This window comes from Nesoenas mayeri (genome assembly GCF_963082525.1).
Source record: "Nesoenas mayeri genome assembly, chromosome: 11".
In the NCBI taxonomy this organism is placed as follows: Eukaryota; Metazoa; Chordata; class Aves; order Columbiformes; family Columbidae; genus Nesoenas; species Nesoenas mayeri.
Window position 1 is genome coordinate 20,066,649 of NC_137563.1, and position 20,920 is coordinate 20,087,568.

Below are 20,920 nucleotides of genomic sequence, written 5' to 3' on the forward strand. Positions count from 1 at the left end.
AGGAGCCACGGAGGCCTCTTTGCAGAGAGCAACAACAGCCCCGATTCGCCAAGGACAGAAACAAGCTTCTGTTCCCAGCAGTTTCCAGTTTGCAAGCAGAGCAATGCCTTGAGGCGTTCTGCATAAATTTCATTTTTAAATCATTCCTAGCCGCTTGCAAATTGTAAGCATCTCCAAAACCAGGGCACATTTGACAACGTTTCTTCCCAGTTTTCAGCAGTTCAACTTTTTACCCCCATCAGTGCTGTCTGACTGTTCTTCAGATGCAGGGCTGAGCACTTTGGAGATACAAGGACAGTTTAAAAAGAAAAGAATCTATTTTGCGTGAGAGATGGCACTACGCTGAGAGCTCTGGCAGATAAAACGTGGGTAGCCTTCAAATAGGTAAAGTGTTTTACTCGCTAAAGCTGTCAATCTGGCACTTTTCGCACACATTAATTTTACTTTCTTTTTTTGTTTAAACATCCCTTCAGGGCAGCAGTTCTGGAAAAACACCACCATTCTGCCACCTTTCCACGCTCCTCCCAGGGGAGCGGTGATCAAAGCCCGGGGAGCAAAACACGCGGCTCCGATGGGATGTGAAATGCGGGTGATCATGCCGTGAACCCGCAGATCTTCCTGACAGGTTGGCTGCACACTAAACATCAGCATCTATACATCTGCTGTCACAACGTGGGTTTACGGTATATTTTTATTTCCTTAGGACCTGAATGGCAACTTTAAAAATCAAATTAGAGGCTGAGTGCTCCAGGCTGCAGCCCCCTGCCTGAGCCACTAAATCAGACTAATTGGAACAACAAATATGGCTGGAGAGCAGTCCCTTACGAAAATGTTGCCTTTGCAGCACATCGCTCTTCCTCCTAACGTGACTTGACTGGACTTATTGACTGCTTGGTATTTCTGCAACTGCATTCCAAGTTTATTGATTCGAAGAAATATGAAATGAGTTTCAAAGAGGTCAGAATGCGACTTTGCGCCCAAGCGAGACACAAAGACATTCAGAGATACAAAACTGTGCGGCAGGAACTGCAGGAAATTAAACGTTGCTGCTTCATACCCAGAGAGATGGGCAGGTTTTGAACATCGCTGCCCACGAGCAGCCTGGCCCAAAAAGAGGGGAAGGTGCTAATGCACCTTCTAGTGAGCAGGTACCTCCACGTTGTAAATGTTCCCGGGGCTGTTGCTCCACCTACTTTGCCTTCCACTAATATACGTTTTGGGGGATGCTCTTAGAAGGACCAAAGGTAGAATAGCACATCCTCCTTCAGGGCAGTGGGAGGTACGTGCTGGCAGGAAATCTGAGAATAAAAAACACTCTCGTGCTACACAGGCAGTGGAGATTTTGTGTAAAAGCAAGATGCCCTTCACATTCCCAAAATAATTCAGCAAAAAAGGATCACTACCAAAAACTGGAGAGGATTTCCATGTTTGGAACAAATTTACATTGCTAAAAATGAGGAACTGGTAGAGAAAGAGGTTAAGGCTCTCTGAAGTACCCTTCATTTCTGGACGTGCAGAAGTGTATGTATTCAGCAAGAAAGGTATTTCTCAAAAAGACTCAGTGTTCAAAAACCTGGAGTGAGGGCTGAGAAGAAATTGAGGTTTATGTTTATATCATCTGGAACGAACATTTACATTCTAAGAAGAAACGAAGTGGCATTTTCCGGACGCGAGCCCTCTGAGGCAGGTAACAAAAAATACATCTTTGATAGAGAAAGAAAAGCTTTCTCGCAAATCTAATGTTTCTCTAGCCCCGAATGGCTGCAATCTGCCTCTAAAACCCTCTTGCAGGGTGAAGTTTGCTTCAGGATCTGTTAGTTTTGTCTAAACCATCCTCTCCAATGGTAGTCAGGCTTTTCCTCCTGACCTCCAGCCCACTCACCAGACATTACCTGGTATCATTCTGGGGTTCCTGTCGCAGTATCTGCAGTGTCGCCAATACTGCTCATGCCACCAGCTCATTCTAGAAGTAAAACTTCTGGAGAAGGCAGCGTAGGGGAAGATAAGGAATAGTATTACCGATGTGCTTTTGATGTTTACTGCTACTAATGCTGTTAATGTGTGTTTTTACTGGAGAGCAGAGCTCATGCATTATGCTCAGCTTAAAAAGGAAGCTGTCAAGAAGTACCAGAGAAAGACATCAGGAAGAAAAACCTCACATAAAACTCCTATTCTATTATTCTATTATTCTCTCTCTTTTTTTTAAGTATTGCATGCAGTTTCTGGCAAGTGCAGTATTCCGTGGGGTACGGTGCCTCCAAAGACCCCGAAGCAGCACGTGTTGTGCACAGGTTCCTGCTGCAGAAGTGAGAACCCGACATAGAGCGAGGAAAATACCCGACAGCGAGCAATTCCCAAACCAGAACGATGAAGAGAGTCTTGTTCCTGGCTACAGCCAGCTACACATGACAGCTCTTACTGACTTCCAGCCGACGCAGGTGAATGATGCTTACCATGCGAGAAGTGACAAATCTGAGAAATCTTGGGCTTCACCTAAAAATAACAGATACGTTGTATGTAAAGAAGGACTAAGCACAGAAAGCTCTGTGATCCTCTCCAGCTTCTTTGCAGCATTGAAAGGATAGGCGGACTCAGCTAACAGACCGGATCCTGGCTGTGTTTTGGAACAAATGACTCAAAAGTAGATTTTTTTACTCACAAAGAACATGGGCATCAACGGGTCCAGCACCGGATCTGTGGCATCGCAGCAGCTGACTTGGAGACCACGTTCCAGCTGTGGGTCTGGTGTCAGGGAGCGGATCTGTCACCGTGTCTGTCCTGAAGCTGAGAGAACACAGATCCAATAATCCAAAAACCTATGGCAGAAGGGAGGAGGGCAGAGATCTATAGTACTCAGCAGCAGTCTGCAAAACACCCCCACACAATGGAACAGAGCAGTGGGGCGAGCAGCAGAAACCAGTCCCCACCTTTGGGAAAAGACGGGGTCACTCCAGTGAGGACATCAAGAACGTGCGAATGCCAACGCAATGGTCGGTGTGGACAAAATCCCCGTTTGGAGTCCTTTATGGGATGGCTGTGTAGCAGAGGGTGAGCAGACCACAGCCTGAAAGATATGTAGATATTAATTAAGTTATGCATTAATTTATACAGCGCTAGGAACTTAATTAGCACCCCCCAAAAAGTGACAAGTAGATTCCTGAAAGTGGGTAGTGAGTGAAACTGCTCTAAGCCAGCACTTACAGTGGGGATCTTCTTTCTGACCAAAGGAATCCACCGTTCAATGTAGGGGGAAGCAAAAGAGATGGTCTGAAAAATCAGCAGCGTACGTAGTTGTGTTGAAAAGCCTTGTTTGCTTTAGAACACTTTTACCAGAGCACCTGGAGAACAAGGATTAAATAAAATAAACAGGGAAGCCGGTACAGGGTGCTGAGTAAACCTGAATACAGCCCACCCATCCTAAAGCTCATCTCCTACATCGAATTCTTACTGAAATATACAGCAGACACCAGAGGAAGGGCTGAAAAGACTCGCAGCTCCCAGAAGGAGAAGAGGAAACAATTGGCAGCGAGTGGACATTCATGAGAAAGGGGAAAAAATGCAACCCTTTGTGATTACAGTGAAGCACAAATAAATACGTAGGAAAAGAACATTTTTGATTTCCTGTAAGGAGGAAAGTTTGGGGGGAAATGGCCCACGCCAAATATTTTTCCCTGCTGGAGGCACCAGCAGGGTTCCAACAGCCACGTTAGGAAAACAGATCATACATTTGTGCATATTCAACAGCTCCTACGGGACACATAATTTTCTCAGGCTGCCGTTTGGGTTGTGTTTGGCACTTGAACTGTTTGATAGCTCGGGATCTGCGTAGATGATGTTTTGTTCTGCGGGAAAAGAGCAGAAGCACATGACCAGAAGCTCTGATCGGCTTTTGAAAGACCCAGACCAGCAGAGCTCAAGCAACAAAACTCCTTTGTAATGGAAATGCCGTACCTAGGCATGAAATTAGAAAAGCAATGTGTACAAGGAGATTACAATAAGATTGAAGTCATCCCCAGTATTCCTGCCCCAGCAGAAAAGGATGCGCAGTTAAGATACCTTTGAGCAGCGAACTGTTGTACCCAATTTAGCTGCCCAAACAGTCAATGACAGATCTTTCTGTGCAAGAGTGTTCAGCAGACCTAACACGCGGATTTTCACAGGGACACTGAAAGGAGATAATTAATAGCCCCAGATAAACAGAATTAAATGCAAACCTGGACATAGATCTTTACAGACCAGTGCTGACTGAGTTGAATTCTTAGGACCACAGCGAGGCTTAAAGATTAATTCTCATACAAAAAGCTTTCTACTTTTTGTAAAGCATTTGTAGGCTGCCTACTCGAATGTTCCATCTGGTTTCAATTAGAGATAGTCCTTACTTACACTTTTAGCTGGGGGTAGCTGTGCTCTGGACAATTGAAGCTACGCTCCCCGTCCCATTCCAGCGTGAAGTGACGCCTTCCTCTCCTTACCTCTGTGATTAGTAGGAAGTTAATTGATAATAAGTCAGACTGTGTTTACACTCCCAATTGACCAGCTGTATTCATGTCAGCGGGGCTGCCCTGTTTGTAACGCAGTTTGAAACCCTCTGGTGCCCTCAGCTCCGGAGAGGTAATGACTTATTCTGAGTTAACACACAAATCACCGGGCAGGCGGGAGATGCTGAAAAGTCATGTAAATTCCCTTTGTTCCCAGGAGGCAAAGCCTAAGTGGCCTCACAGGAGCTTGAAGAAGAGTTTCAAGGCTGTCCCAGAACATGCAATGCTTCCTGAGGCACCACAAATACCCAAGAAACTTCTTTTACTAACTGTTTTGCTATGTACCGCTGCTGTGGTGGGCAAAGGGGACACCAAAGGGCAGAGGCTCTGCCACAAAACAAGCATTTCAGTAAAACAAATACACCAAACAGCTTAAAAAAGTGAAGCAGCGCAGGCCAGGTCTCTGTGGAGGAAACGAGGGGCAGCATTTTCCTTTCTGACTCCACTCGCTTTCTTAATTAGGCTCCTATAATCATGTAGCAATAGGATAAAGGTGGCTCCCTTTGCAGAAACACACTGCAGTGCAGAAGTGCATAACGCACATTTTCCACCTAGATCTCTCTAAATATTAGGAAGGGCACCTCAACCATGAGTACATACCCACAAAACTCAGGACAAGGTCCTAGGAGTCATCTGGCCTTTTCTAGAAAAGGTAAAAAGACATGAATTTACCTTGAGGACCAGACTGCCCGTGGTGTCTTCACTCACTCAAAGGGTTCCTACCAGCACAAACAGGCAGGTCAGTGGAAGCGGCTACTGCCCTTCCCCACCAGAACAGTCTGTTTTGACCCAAATATTCCAGGGATAAACCTCAGACTCAGTCTGGTCAGCAGGAAAGGTCTATCCGGCCAGACATATCCCCAAGCACCTTTGAGAAGAAGTTAAACCCTGCGAATGAAGAGCCTGCAGTGCACAGGCAGCTCCTGCAGCAGGGAAAGCCAAGAGCAGGTTTTTCAGCATCAGGACTTTGAACTAAGGTGCCTAAATTCTGTGCAAATTTCACTGCAGACATCTGCTTGGATCCAGCCTTAAACCTCTCTTTATTTGTGTGGAGAACAGCAATACTGCCACGGTATTTCACAGCGTCACCGCTGAACTCAGTAATCCCTCTTCGAGACCTAGGGGTGGAAGGTCCTGCACAGGAATAGCTTTTCTTTTATAACTAAAAGTAAGGCAAAAGAGGACATCAAACAACAGAGTCAGCCTGAAGGCACTGGGAGGATTCTGAGAGATGTAATATGCTTGGGAAAGGTAAACCTCGGGCTCAAGGGCCCCTCACCTCAGCGGACACGGCTGCCACGGTGCCTCGTCCCTCGAGTGAGGTCTCTTGGCTCCAATTTCTCTACGTGGAAGTTAAAGATCATTAAAATCTTCCAGAGGACAGCCATGAGATCCAGCCAACATTCCTCCCTTCCATAAATAAAACCGTTTCTAGCACAGGCAGCTCTGTGAATTATTGCAGAGCACATAATAGTCCCTGTATTTGCCTACACAATCCCTGCACTCCCCAGACCCAACTCATTACTGTGCTTAGCGAAGCGCTTTGAACTGCCTCGAGCATGAAAAGCCCCATATAAGAACAAATTTTATTCTCATAAAAAGGTATTAAGGCAGGTTAGAGGCACTATTGACGCACATGATGTGTTATAATCGGCAAATGTTCACAAAGGCGAAATCCAGCTTTGTGCACCCAACTGGAGGGCACCTGCATCAGCCTTTGCGCTGCGGATGAAAAGTGATCGTGCTCCCTACCAGGACCAGTCCTTTCCAGCTTCAGTTACTGCCTTCCAAAAACTGCCATCGGGGCACCCCGGTCTCCCCTGGTCTGGACTCTCATTCCCTGCTTGCTCGTTGTGCCAGATTTGCTTCTTTCCAAAAAAAATTACCTGTGAAACGGAGAGATGCTGAAGATACAGGACTGAGGTAGCTGAAGTCCTTAATAGTAGAATTCTAATCACTTCTAGTGACCCAGAAGTCCTGGAAAATAAATGATATTTAGAAGTGCCAGGTCATCCATATACACAGAAGTCTTTATATCAGCGCTGTGCCTAAGGATGTTATCAGAGAAACCAGGAATGTTCTTGGGGTTGAAGAATAGTGGGCAGAGCAACTTCTGTGGGCCCACTCAAAAACATTGGGTTGTGCTCAGCCAATGTCACGTCTCAGAGGGACATCAGAGTCAGCACTTTCACTGCTGTAATTACCATCAACCAAGATAAATACGTTAAATATCAATGGGAATATTGAGAAATAACAAAAACTAATATGGAAACCACAACATACGTATTCACAGGCACATCTGCACACATGTGTGTGCAGCCTGAGATCCTGGCCCACGAGCTGCAGCCAATCCTGAAACCTTCCGCTCTCTTTAATTTCTTTTGCACAAAAGAAGTTAATTTAAAGCACTATGATGTTGGGTAAAGACTGATGTTGGGTAGCAAGCGCTCTGGTTTTCAGGAGGCCAGCAGGAACCCGGCTCCGAGATGCGCACAGGGCCCATTGCGGTGAACGTTTCCGGAGAAACGCTGCAGTCCATGAGGTGTTTCTGTGGTCCAAACATCGCCTGAGAGCTTTCGCCTCCAGTCTGCACTAAAAGGTTTGTCGGATTTCTCAATCTGGTTAAATTTTCTTGTCTGCCCTCGCTCTGCCCACAAAGCGCTGCTGGAAAAGATGGGAACTCTCATTTGCACGCACAAAGACTGGGAGTCTTTGTCCTCCACGCAATGATGAACTATTGGATGGAAGTTAAACCCAGTAGGTCCCTCAGCGTGTGTCCATGGGCTGTTTCTCCTCACGCTGCTTGAGCTGAGCCTGAATTCAGAGGCGTGAGCTTGGTGTTAGTAAGTAGGAGGAGACCTGGACTAGTGATGTGCTCATGCAGCTTCATTTTTAGATCTCTCCTGATGGGAGAAACTGAGAACCAAAGAAGTTCCACCAAGCTTACTCACCCAATTACTTACCGGAGCACTTTGAAAATGTGATAGGGGTCAGTCTAACACCCCGAGCTCCTTCCAGACCAGACACTGGGCTTTTGGGAAGCATCACGAACCAGATTAGCTTTGTGGCTTTTGTTTGGTGGCTCTGACTTGCTTTTGACTACTTGCCTGCTCACTATGAACACCCCGCGGCGCAGTTGCGTTTGACATCCCTATAACAAACCCTGATTTATATGGCCTCGCACAATTCCTCCTCCTTTGTGTGGCCTTGAGAACAGTGAAACAGGCATAGTAAAACGGTGCCTATTTAAATCAGCCACTACCAAAGGAGCAGACACCTTCAAAGAGCGGTATCTTTGTGAATCAAACTTCACCCTTCCTGAATAATCAGGGTTTTTTTAATGAAATGTAGCTTTTGGGGTCTGGCAGAAGCAGACAAATACTTACTCCAGTGAGCAGACTTAAAAAAAAGGTGAAAGCATGAGTGGGATTCACAGAGCTACACAACAAAAGCCAGAAAAGAACCAAAGAAGAAAGTCAAACGTGCTACGTTCGTCGCTCAGTCATTCAATTACAAGCACTTGAGCAGCTGTCCAGTGAAAAGAATTCAAGCTCCCTATTTTACGGCGCATCTCTGAACACCTCTGATGTTCCTCCACGTGGCGATGCAGCAGATGAGCTGTACCCGCCAAACATCTGCAAACCACTGTCGCTGACGCTCGCTAATTTAGGATCTACACCGTAACGTACCCTGCTCCCAAAGCACGTCCCCTACCGAACGCGCTGCTTGCTCGAGGAATGTGGTTTTTCTTCGGGATGACGGGAACGCTGCGATTATGTGTTACACGTGCCAAACAGGCAGGGCTAGGTGGGGAAGAAGAAGGGAAGATTCAGCTCTGAAATGACAGTACCTATTTTTGGCTCCCGAAAGCAAGCTGTGCTACTCCCACTCCGTTCTGACGATCCAACACGTATCACTCGAGATGTCACTGAGCCCAGGCAGCCCCAACAGTTCGGGGTGCTAGGGGAGGGAAGATAAGCAGCAATTTTTCTGCAGTCTGTGGCAGGAACAGATAGTATCGTGGTAACTGTTAGTTTGTTATTAAGATTTAGATGATGTTATTTTTCGGTCTGAACCCATCATTACAACACAGGAGATGATACGTACCTGGCTCTTCCCACTCTGCCCACCCTCCACCAGAATGCAGCAGGACGTCCCCTTCTCCAAAACATCCTATCTGAAAACATGTTGGGCAACCGTCATGAGTTTTAAAGATCTGGTTAAACACACTGCAGGACGCTCTGCTGCCTGGGACACATACAATGTGGTCTAATTGGAGTAAATTTATGTCCAAGCAGACAACGCACGTGAGGCATCTCTGATGGGCAGCACCTCACGCAGCCAGAGCCAAGTTCTTGAGGAAAGCAGGCGACAGAACGCAGCCTTGTATCTCTTGGGCTCACCTACCCACAGAACAGCTTCCCTTTCTTCAGGTGCTTTTCTTCGTTACCTTATCCTGCACTACACTGTCCTGTTATTAGAAACACATACAAAACAGTTTCTCAGAATGCCAGGGCATTTATCTTCAGAAACAGCAGCAAAAGAAAATGACACCACGTAGACACTGTAAAAAGAAAGCGTCCACTATATTAAAAAAAATAAAGTTATGTTACTGATCAAGGAACAAACCAGTATGAACAATCACAATCACATTTTGCGGCCATATAACTCCTTTTATCTTTTTCTCTCCCAAACATCTGAAGAATATGAATGGACGTCTGAGTCCTTTACGTGAGAGCAGCTTAAACTAGCACGGAGAGAGAACATGCAGCTGCGTATTGATCTGTAAAGACAGAGCGAGTTCAAACCTGTGTTAACGGTCCCTGACCTTGGATTGGGCTGGCAAAGCTCAGCTCAGCACCAGCGCCATCCTCGGTGTCTGCCCACCACGTACCCACGAGGGCTCTGGATCAATTCTTTTCAGCAAAGGTTGGCTGAAGGAGCACAGCACCGTTTTATTTAATCATGGTGGAGTTTTGGTATCCACAGGAAACAAATACAAGAACCAGAATGTATATTCATGATCAGTGACTAGAGAGTGGTAGAAAATGTCTGCGCTGCTTCTTTCCATTCCAGCCTGTGCCTTTGAAGTCATGGTAACAGCTTTTGGATTCGAATCCTCTGATGAGCCTCCCTGATTTATTAGGTAAAACATCTGGAAAAAATAAAGGCTTGTGGCAGTGTAAATCCTCCAGAAGGAGCGGAGCGGGGTTTCATCTGAACAGCACTCCTGTCAAAAAGCAAGGAAATCTGAACCCTGGCTTAAGGTTGCTCCGAGGTTGAGAAGCTCCGGCTCGGAACGAGCTCATTCACGTTCCAGGCGCTGGCCCAGAACCCAGCGCGCGGGCTTGGCGGAGGCTGCGAGCGGAACGTACATCAGCCAACAGCCCTCGGTGCCGGGACCTCGCCAGAGCTCACGAAACGATTTTCATCCGCTCTTGCAGCTTGAACGTCGGTAGCAGTTCTGCCCTTGACATTAATAAGGCAGCTCCTGTTATAAATCACCGCGTACCGCAGGAGCGGTGTGAAATGGAAAATAGCAGCCGCTCCCCCACAAAGAAACAGGCTACGGCGAAATACAGATGGGCCAGAAATACATGGTTCAGGTCAACCATGCTGCGTTGCTGTGATGAAGACGGGAGTCAGGGGGACTTTTCCATTCCCTAATTACGACGGTCCATGTTGGCTTTGGCAGGAGAAGAAAATCGCCAGCCTTGGATGGCGCTGATTCAAAAGGAATAAAACCTGTACAGGCAACAAACAAGGAGACAAGCATTTTATGACCTGGATTTCTTCTATTATTTGAAATCAGCCCTGAATTAAGGAAAAAAAAAAAGGAGAAAGGGAAGAGCAGAAACAGTTTGCTGTGCTTTGGAGTCCCTGCTAAGGGCTCCTTCTGTGAATGTGTGTGTGTGCATCTGTGCGTGTCTGTGTAAAGTATTTGTTATTAATAGATGAGGGCAGAGCTAGAAATCACGGAGGTACTTGACTCAGAATTATTTACTCTCTGCCTCCTCCACACAACAACCCATGTTCCAAATTTCAGAGCTCGCGCTTTTTGTCCCCAGAGAACCATCTTTTGACACTTATTTTCCCATTTAAATCCCTCTTCCAGCAATTTGAATAAATACAGTTCAAACACTAGCCCGAGTGCCAATGTTCTTTTTGGAGGAGGCGTAGGCCCAGCAGAGGAGGGGGAGCTGGGGGAGTATTTTTTTAATCAGATAAATTATTGCTGGGAAACCAGCCACTTCTCTCCATTCAATTTCTACTCTATGGGGAATCCATCTAATACCCCTTCTCTTCGTGTGAAGCGGCATCCGCGAGATGCTGCAGCAAAGCAGGGAGGACGGCAAAAGGTGGGATGGAGTGCGGGGAAGGAACAAACAACAGGAGGAGAAGAAAAGCCAAAAAGACGGGAACGCGCCTCCTCAGACAAGGGAGGAAAGGAGAAAATGTTTGTGCTCATTTCTCTGCTGGCAAATCGGAGCAGGCTCGAGTGTGCGCGGTGAGGGCGGGATGAGCCGGCTCTGAAAGGAGCTTTTCACCCGTGGGGAGGTGGCACAGCTCCAGGATGGAGGTTCCGATTGGGTGCTGATGGTTTTGGTGATTTCGTGCCAGTTCACCTCCCCGCTGGAACTTGGACTGGTGTCTGCTTTGCTGGGTGGCTGGGAGAAGCTGAGGAGCGGGAACGGAGCTCGAGCACAGTGGGTTCCAGACGTGCCCGTCTGCGAGCTCGCCTTGCTGTCTGGGCATCCCTTTAATTCTTGTTTGCATTGCTGCAACGCCGAGCGAGACGAGGCTCCTTTGTGCTGAGGCGCTGTGTCCTGAAAGCTCCGAGTCCAAACAGGGAGACAATTAGAGGTGGGGAGTGGAAACAGGTGCACAGAGAAGGGAAGTGATTTTCCCCGAGCTCACTGAGTCAGTGTCCAAACCAAAACCAGAACCCGCTGCCCAGGCCACAGCACTTGCTGCTTTTTCACGTGCACCGAGTTAGTCCATCGGCTTCCCACATTAGTGCTTCCCAGCGATTTAAAGAATTTTTAAAGAATTACAGGGTAACAGCACCTGAATGGGTGTCACAGTGCGCTTTGCTGGCCTTTTATTCTCCTTTATAATGAAGAACAAACTGCTTTAGTGTGAGAGTTGGTGGTAAGCGCAGGAGACTTCTGAGATTTCCCAGATTCCAGGAGTGACTGCAGTACAAATAATAGTGAAAAATAAAGAAATCGACTCAGCAGGAGGCAAAGGGAACAAGTGGAAGAGTAACTCTGCTCTGGAAAGCTGCAAGGATAGGACACATAAAGCAGAAAAGAGAAATAAGGCAACAAAAAAATATCCAGAGGTATATAGTCTGCATTTCGGGTAACTTCCTTCTGACTGTCAAAAAACTGCTGAGCACCATTCTCAGGGAAACAGTCCAGTTATTTTTGGCCCAAAACAAAAGAGCTTCTTTTAATCCAGAGCTCGTTTCCATCTGCCATGACAGGTTATGAGCTTTTGTCCGTCCCCCCTCCCCCGTTTATCTGTCTCCAAATCTAAGCTGTGAGGTGTCGCTCCCAATACTGCAGCTTCCTTTCCCAGGCAAAATTAAAGCTTAAAGCAACAGTGATTAAACACATAATTAAAACACCCTTTAGCTCACCTACCAAATAAACTTCTTTTGAGGCTTCAATTAACCTCTGAGGTTAATACTTGGAATTACAGATCCCCCTAGAAAAGCCAGAAGGATCTGTGGCAGGATGAAGCGAGCCCGCTTGTTCTGCAAGTGTCAGGTCTTGGGGATCGTCTTAACCTGTGGTGGTTCTTGTCCAACTGAGACATTCTCAGGAAAATAAATTAATAACTTTTTGGCATTTTCTCCCTCTCTAAGAAACAGAGAAAGTGTTATCTCTACCTCCTCGTAATTTTTTCTTGTATTTTGGGTCCCTAGACATATGTACTTTATTAAAGCGCTGCCCATTTGAGAGGCTTTATCCAGCACTGGATGAACACTGGTGCTACGTATACTCAAGCTGTTTTGTGCGTTTAGTTCTCCCTAAATGTCTTTTTGGGGATCCGTTCCAGATTCTAATCATGTTACATTAAGATTCAATGACTCAGTAATCTCTCCCTTCCCAATCCCCAAGAGAAACAGAAACCCCAGCTCAAGCGTGAGGAGTCCCAGCTCTCCGAACAGATGCGCAGTTGGCTTTTCTTCCACCACTGGGTTCAACCTTTGGGTTTCTTTTTCCCCTCCATCCAGCCTCAAAGCATCAGGTAACTCGTGGGAATTGCGTAGCGTTGACATGATAACTCTGATTGACTGACAGTTTCCAAAGTAATTCAAGGGGAGGGAGGAACAACAGAAAATCAAGAGGATACTTCTTTAGAAACCACGACTGAAATGCTGGTGTAAAAGGGCTGCTAGAAATCTTGTTTTCATCACCCACAAAGTCTCCGATGCTGGAAAACGTACCCCTCTTTCCATATTCTCCAATTTGCTACAAGTTTGAACGCGAACACCGTCTGCTGGGAACAGCTGACTGTGCCAGAATACCATAGTTGCTGTTCCTGCGGGGTCCTCCCCTCCTCAGAACATCGCATTTCAACCCAGAAAATGGAAGTTGCTGCGTGTTTACCAACCATTCTGCTCCTCTCCGCTCCGTGGGACCTCTGTGGGGGAGCCAGAATTCTGCTGTTTACAAGCCCATCTGCTTCTGTTGCTTTTCTTCACCTGGCGCTCGCGGGCTCTGTTCAGGATATTGCTCGCGGTTGTGCTGGGAACTGCAAAGAGCAGATGAGGATTTCAGGTGGTAAGCGAGTGCCATGAAGAGAAGAATACAAATCTGTTCTCATCTAAATAGCCCTAAAAGTAATTTAGAACAAACAAGATGGAAGAGGAAATTCCAAAAAGCTGACAAAGGTTTCAGCAGCACAATCATTCCAAGGAGAGTTTTTCCCACATTTTTATGAGAATTTGAACACTTAGAAGCAGAAGGGATAAAGCACAAGCGCTCCAGTGACTGTTTCCCTGAAATTATTCTGGTCCCCCTGGTCTCTGCGTTTTAAAGTCTCCACAGGTAGAGCTACAAGACTCTACTTTGCCCAAACCTGCATTGCTGCTGTGAGCTGCTTGGTTGAGAGTTCTCCATGGAGTTTAACTCAGCATCACATGTTTCCAGGAGCAAGGGGAGGACCCTCGGGAGTCAGAAAGAGATTGGCAAGGTCTGTCTGCTCCCTAAACGGGGTGCCCAGAGCCTCCCCTAAAACCCAGAGCTGCTGTTGTCACAGCCTGAGCCTGCAGTTAGGGCTGCAGGAAGGACCAGAGCGGCTCCTCTCCTGTCTTCTGCACTTAAACACTCTCCGTAGGTTGGGACGCTGCCAAGCACGCTGTGCGACGTGCCCGGGCAGGCTGGTGCAGCATCCCCAGGCTCTGCGGGAGGCAGCGGGCTGAGGAACACGCCGTGCTCGCAGACATGGGTGAGGATGGGCGAATACCTGCGAGATCTATGGCTCTGCGGCGCTCAGATGGTGGGACAGAGTTGCAATGCTGGTGATGGCGACAACCACGCTTCACTCCCAGCCACAGGATTCCAGACCACAGTGTTGGGGCCTGGTTTGGAAAACAGAAAAAAAGATTGCCCTTCTGAGAGTCAGTGAGTATTGGAAGAGCGCAAAGAGAGGAGATAACACAAAACCATAGGTGGCCAAAGTGTCTTTGCTACGGTCTTTTCTGTGTTTTACACCTCGAGTTGTTAATTCAGGTTAAAGAAAGGAGCAGCAGCAGCTTTGGGAACGGTCTCTGTGCTGTGCTGGTGGCTTTAGGACCGTCAGCCTATCACAGAACCCCAGAATGTGAGGGGTTGGAAGGGCCATGGAAAGCTCATCCAGTGCAATCCCCCCATGGAGCAGGAACACCCAGATGAGGTTACACAGGAAGGTGTCCAGGCGGGTTGGAATGTCTGCACAGAAGGAGACTCCACAGCCCCCTGGGCAGCCTGGGCCAGGCTCTGACACCCTCACCCCCAACAAGTTGCTTCTCATCTTTCAGTGGAACCTCCTGTGTTCCAGTTTGCACCCATTGCCCCTTGTCCTGTCACTGGTTGTCACCAGAAGAGCCTGGCTCCATCCTCCTGACACTCACCCTTTATATACCTGTAAACACTAATAACATCCAGGTAGACACTTGTGTGGCAGAGCAGATGCAGCATTTTACACAACAGACGCTGAACAGTCACACTTTGCGGACAAAGGCAGAGGAGGAGCAGTAAGTCCTGGAACATGGAGATGATACAGGACTCAGGGAGGAACAGCCCGGGACAGGTTCCTTCCAACCGTCCCTCTGTGCCACAGGATCACCGTTGATCTGCTGCACCAGTTCACGGTCAGAAATCCACCTGGTTTAGAGACGAACGTGATGTCCCACTCAGCAGCTTCCTGGCCCTGCCCTACCAGTTCAGATCACGTCCCATGTCTTGAAGCTGTTGAGAAAGGCGCTGCGAGCTCTGGGGAGGGAGAAGCTCACCAAGGCAGCCACTCTGCTCCGGAGAATGTTTCCTTGCCTCTGCCTCACCAACATCCCAACAGATGTGTGGGTTTGGACCACTTCTTTTGGAGGATTTCATGGTGCAGAGCAAGATGTGAAGACCTCAGAGCTGCTCAACGGTATGGAACAAAATGCTGGCTCAGCTTTGCATGGCTTCTCTGCACCTCTGAGAACTGCAAGCGCTTCGTTCCCAAGCTCCAGCAGAGCTCAGCTCTCCGCTGGGCACTAAAGCAAACCGCTTCATTTAACAAAGACACGTCGGCACTACCAAGGTGCTGGGGTGCTCTGCAAATGTAATGCTGAGTGGCTGAGGGGAGAAAGACTGAAATAAGACTTTGCAAACAATTCCTGTCTCGTTCACTCCCAAGGAGTCTTCTCCTTCAGCCTAACAATCCTCAGAATACCTGTGTCTAACAAGAACGGTGCCTTGAGCACGGCTGCAGCTCTCTGGGCCCGGATCAGGACCTCTCCAGCACACATGTTCTTCATTAATGCTAATCCAGGAGCAGAAACCATCCGAGAGGATTAAGTACACAGATATCGCCTCATCACGCTGGGACGTGGGGAGGGACCCAAGGCGAATTTCCTCCATAACACGCACTCAGATCTGGCTGCTCTGGTTTGGACCTGACTGTGGCAAGACGGAACGCGGGTCAGTGAGACATCGAGAGAGAGGAGCAGAAGGAAAGGAAAACAGTCCGCTCCCTCTTCCCCTCTCCAAAAAGCAGCGTTTCACTTCTGGGCTATGCATGTGCACAATAAACTCCCTTCCCCTCGCTCCAGCTTACATTGTTCGCTTTCCTGCAAATTGTTTCCACATTCTGTATAAATAACCCCAGCGCCAGCGAGGGGGATGGGGAGAGCGCAGGGGCGCACCGAGAAGGGGTGGGAGGAAACCAAACGGCTTTGTTACTTCGGGAAAAGAAGGTGGAGGATGCCGAGAAGCCGCTTGGAGCTGGAGCCTTGGCAGAGTGAGCAGAGAGTTGCTATCGAGCTCGCGTTCAGGCCTGGAGGAAGAAGAGTAAACAAGGGGGAGATTATATATAATTATAGACAATCACGTTGCCGGGGATAAACAGGAATCAAAAGCAGGGAGGCACTGAAGTCTGGCACGTCCCCAAGCACAGAACAGAAGCCAGGCAGCGAGAGGCGATGTGGCTGGAAAGCGCTTCCCTTTGGGCCTGTTTTCAGTTAGCTCGGGGCTGGGTTGGGGTTTTTTCCCTCCTCTCTTTTTGGCTTGAGGCATTCCCTCATAAAGAGAGGAGCCCGTCCAATGGGGAAGGCAAGCCAAACTGAAGTCAGCAGAATCCTCGTCTGTGACATTAATAGATCACTCTGTGAGAAATGTCAGAAACGTTTGGAAAAGATACGGCCTGCCTAGGTCAGCAAAACCACCAACATCAGGAACTTCTGCACAAAAATGGCTTCAGAAATGCCCGAAAAGCCGGCTCTCCTCGCGGGATGCAAAGGGTGAGCTGCAGCCAAGGCTGGCACGTGGGGCTTCTGAAAAGAAGGAATTGTAGGGATCCCCCTTTTCATTTCCTCAGGGGCTCTGCAGAGTCAGAGCGAAGGCGACACCACGACGGACAAAGGACGGCAACCCGGACGGTGACAGGAGGAGAATTGTTTAGTGACGCGCTGGAAAAATCTCTCTCCCAGGCACTATTTTAAATCCAAATAGCTTACTGCCCGCCGAGTCCTTAAGCCATTTTCTTGATCTCTCAGCTGCTCTTCATTGAGAACGCAAGCAGGTATTTCAAAGGAAAAACGCAGAAATGAAAAAGAAAGACGTAAGAAGAAACCAAACCTGCATATAGAACGTGTGTAAGAGCACGGGGAGCAGGACACGCTCACAGGCCTTTCCACCGATCAGCGTACATGCTCTAAATATCCTTTCTCCTAAGGAAAGAAAATAGGTTTTTTTAAAGGGAAATGACATCTTCTCTATGAGAATGGTGTCCCAGTTTGGTGAATGGTATCACCTAGCTATCTGGGTATAGTATTTTATGGTTTTTTCTACAAAGCCATCTTTGTGGGTATTTTTGCTCTAGGATTTGTTATACTGAGTAACCCTCCACCAGCAGTGGGTACATATGTGTGTGCACACACACACGCACAGAAATGCAAGATCTCTTTACCGGCCGTGTAGAAACTCCTTGGGTATCACAGATGAGGTCAGTCTAAGCATCAAACAGGAGCCACGTTCATCTCAAAACTGCGGGAAATGGATCACAAAGAGCAGAGGAAATAGAATCAGAAAAAATATAGTAATGGGTTAAAAGAGGCATTTGGGATCCAAGTCTTATCTGCTATAAATTTACATTGACGCTGTGAGGTGATATTTAAGCAATCTACTCCCACGCCAGGTTAGAGCAGGTACTTCCAAATATCCCAGACGTTAGTGGACAGAACCAAAACAAAATATATAACAGAACAATATGAAAAAGAAGCCGACCGTGTCCTTTAAACATGTGCCCATATGCCACGCTGGACAGAAACAGCGTTGGAAGTTTAGTAATATGGTGAGAGCACACAAGTGAGCCAGACTGACAGATCTGGACAGATTATATCCGCTTTACTTTCCCTTTAATACGTGACCAAGAAGAAGGATACAGGGTGCTTGTCGCAACATTCTGTCAAAACCAAAATGAGGTTACTGGTCTCCTGCAAGCACAGATGAACATCAATCACACAACCCTCACAAAGGCATAAAACACAGACCCTCAGTGTTATTGGAAAGCAAGAATTAAAAGTTTATCAAGATGGAAAGAGCAGATCCTCGAGGGAGAATGGATTTCATAAGCAATCAGCAAATCCTTCTCCAGGCACCTCGGTGTGACTCGTAAGGCAGCGAGAAAAATCAAAAGAGCGACTACCTAAAGAGAAACACAGAGCGAGTGCTCCCAGCGGGCGGCTCAGAAACAGCCCTCGGTGGGATGAGTGTCAACCCCTCCTCGCCTCTTCCTGCTTTCCTGGAGCAAATGGAAAAAAAGATGGGGGGAAAAGGAAAAAATAAGGGTTTGATGTTTGCATTACTGCTTATTTTTGCCTTGCAAAAGCGTATTTGTGTGTGCTGGAGGAGAGGTTTCCATCGGCTCGTCACAAAACCTCTGCAGTTGGGTATGTGAGTTGGTAGTCTTGGCTTAGGACCTGCTTAAGGCAGGAATATCAGGGTGAAACATCAGTGTGGAGCTGCATCCCCGGAGCTCTCCCAGGGCTGGAACAGGTCAGCAGAGGCCAAACCCAACTGCATCTCATCCCTGGTAATCCCAGTTTGCACGCTGGAACTTGGCCATGGCGAACGAAAACACAGCAGGAGTATTTATGTATTCCCAGCCTCCTGGCCGCTGACGCAGCCCCGCTCCTGCCAAATCCAACAATTCAAGGGACGCAGAGTAATGCCATTTTATTTTCTCTCCCCAAAGCTCCTTTCTGGTTGCGTTTCGGATCCTTTTGCAATCGATATTTCCATCGCTCACGAAGTAACTCCCAGGGATGGGGCGGATGGAGCAGCCCTAGGCGGCCCCAGCACCTTCCCTGCGCTGCGGGGAACGAGCGCGGCAGCGGGAACGACGCGCTTTGTTTGATGAAAAAAATCCCATTTCTGAAAAGCTATTATAAGCTGTGGCGCAATGAAACTTAAGACATAAGCCTCTTTATATTTAATAATAAGTTATAGATTTTGTTCTGTGGAAAAACTCCAACGAACACCTCATTTTTTGCTTAAAGCTTTTGTTGCAAAGACTGATTATTCATTGAAAATCTAAAGATTTGACCAAATGCCTTTAAAAGTTCAGATTTCTGCACTGAAGCAGAGATCTACAAAAAGCAAGAACCATTTTGTTGTATAACGATTGCTCACAGAAATGTCTCTCTGACGTTTTTAATTAGCCCATACAAATGCAAATAACTGCATTTCAGATGAAACTACTTACCCCTTAAAACAAAAATGCATCTACAATAGAAGCAACAGCAAAGCAGCAATATTCTGATCTTAGCGTATAATAAATGTGGATTAATAAAGTCAATTTATCTCCTTCTGCCACACCAAACTATCCAGCAAAAGGCCTTCTGCATCACCACACTTCCAGAGCTGGGACACCCAAGTCACGTCTGCTGAAGTACCATTCCCCAAATAATATTAAATTGCTTTTTCCAAGAGAAAATATGTCAGTTAATCTGATGCAAATATGTGTATTTTTATAACTGATGCAACACAAAGGTATCGTGGTTTAAAATATGTATTTGTACTTCTTGGAAACAGCAGGTCACCTGAATCCTGGCTGTAGTGAGTGTCTTTTATTCTCCAGATTGGAGAACTGGGGCTGGAAGGGGAGGTGAAGCGGCCACCAGACGAACGGGATTGAGATGAACACGAGACCAAAGGAAGGCAAAGAGAAACATCAATTAACGCTCTGATCCCCCTGAGAAAACAAGTACAAATGTGGTCCCTAAAGTTAATGGGGACAGTGGCAGCAAGGAGCCCGATCGATGTCAGCGAAGGCGTGGGGAGGGATGCACCCTGTGCTGGGTGACAGAGGACGAGGTGAAACTCTCCAGCTTACCATAAAGCAGCTCGAAGGTGACAGATTTCGCTGCTGAAGGTGATAAAATTCCCTGTGCATGCTGCAAAACAAGGGCTGGAGCCCGGCCGGCATGAAGGGAGGCAGCGGCCCCCACTACGCCGTGCGAGGTGTCTCCTCCACCCCTCTCCCCGGCAAGGTGAGGGTGACAGGTTCCCTCTGCCTGTTACACCGGCAAAACACTCATCCAGCAAGAGTCTGACCTTGGCTGCCCGTAACTCCTGCCCGGTTTGCCGCAGGCGCGGTGTGAAAGGGTTCGGGAAGGATGGGCATCGTCTCTTTTGGTCTAACGGAGGTTCGGTTCGGGCTGGACGCTGCCCTCGGTCAGGCTGCTTGAAATGCATGAAAGACTCAGCATCAGAGATGGGAAAGCACCAGGAAAATCAAAGCCTGAGACTAAACCAGCAATTAGACCAGCCTCGGAATATATTTAAGTCAAATCAATCCGTAGAAGCATTTCAGTCACAGTGCGCCCGTGCCCACGCTTCTCCCTCCCTTCCCCTGCACAGCCCAGACCCAGCAGCGCTCTCTGCTTCATCAGAATATGCAAGGAGTGTAGTGACAACCCGTCTCCTAAGACGCTTTATCACTTTTGCAAAGTCCCAGTTCATCCTCCTCTTGTGGATCTATTTCCATATTGATGTATTTATTCAACTCTCTCCGCCAGGCATGTCCCATGAGATCAGACCGTTTTATTTACAAAGACATTAGGGTTGCAGCTCCTAACAATTAAGTCAGCCAAGATGTAACTTTGCATGCGCTTTCAGATTGATGCGTGAACAGAGAAACCGGGCTCGTCAGCGGCTCAGGAGCAGGACTAGTTAAACCCCATTTATATACACCAGTCAATAGCTGCTGCAACTGGAAGAAATGAACTGGGGTGGTGGGAGGCACAAATATGCAGAAGGGCAAGACAATGAGCCAGCACACGGAGTGAGGGATAAAATCTGGAGGAGAAACTTCACCAACAGGGCTCACCTGAAAGGGTCAGCTTGTGCTTCGCGGGGACTCGCCGGCTCCTGGGCGCTGTCCCTGCTCCCTCTCACGTGTCAAAGTCACCTACCAAAGCAGAGCAAAGCTGTTCCTCACCATGGGGCACGCTCGGGGGAAAAGGAAAAAACACCACGGCAGCCCGCAGGGATCGGCGATGGGGTGCAAAGCTCTAGCACATGTTCCTGCCCGTTCCTCTCCCTCCCATCAGCTGAAGAACGTCCATCAGAACGCTTGAGGTTTCTTTAAACATGAGAGCTGAAGTCACTTGCGTTATTTAG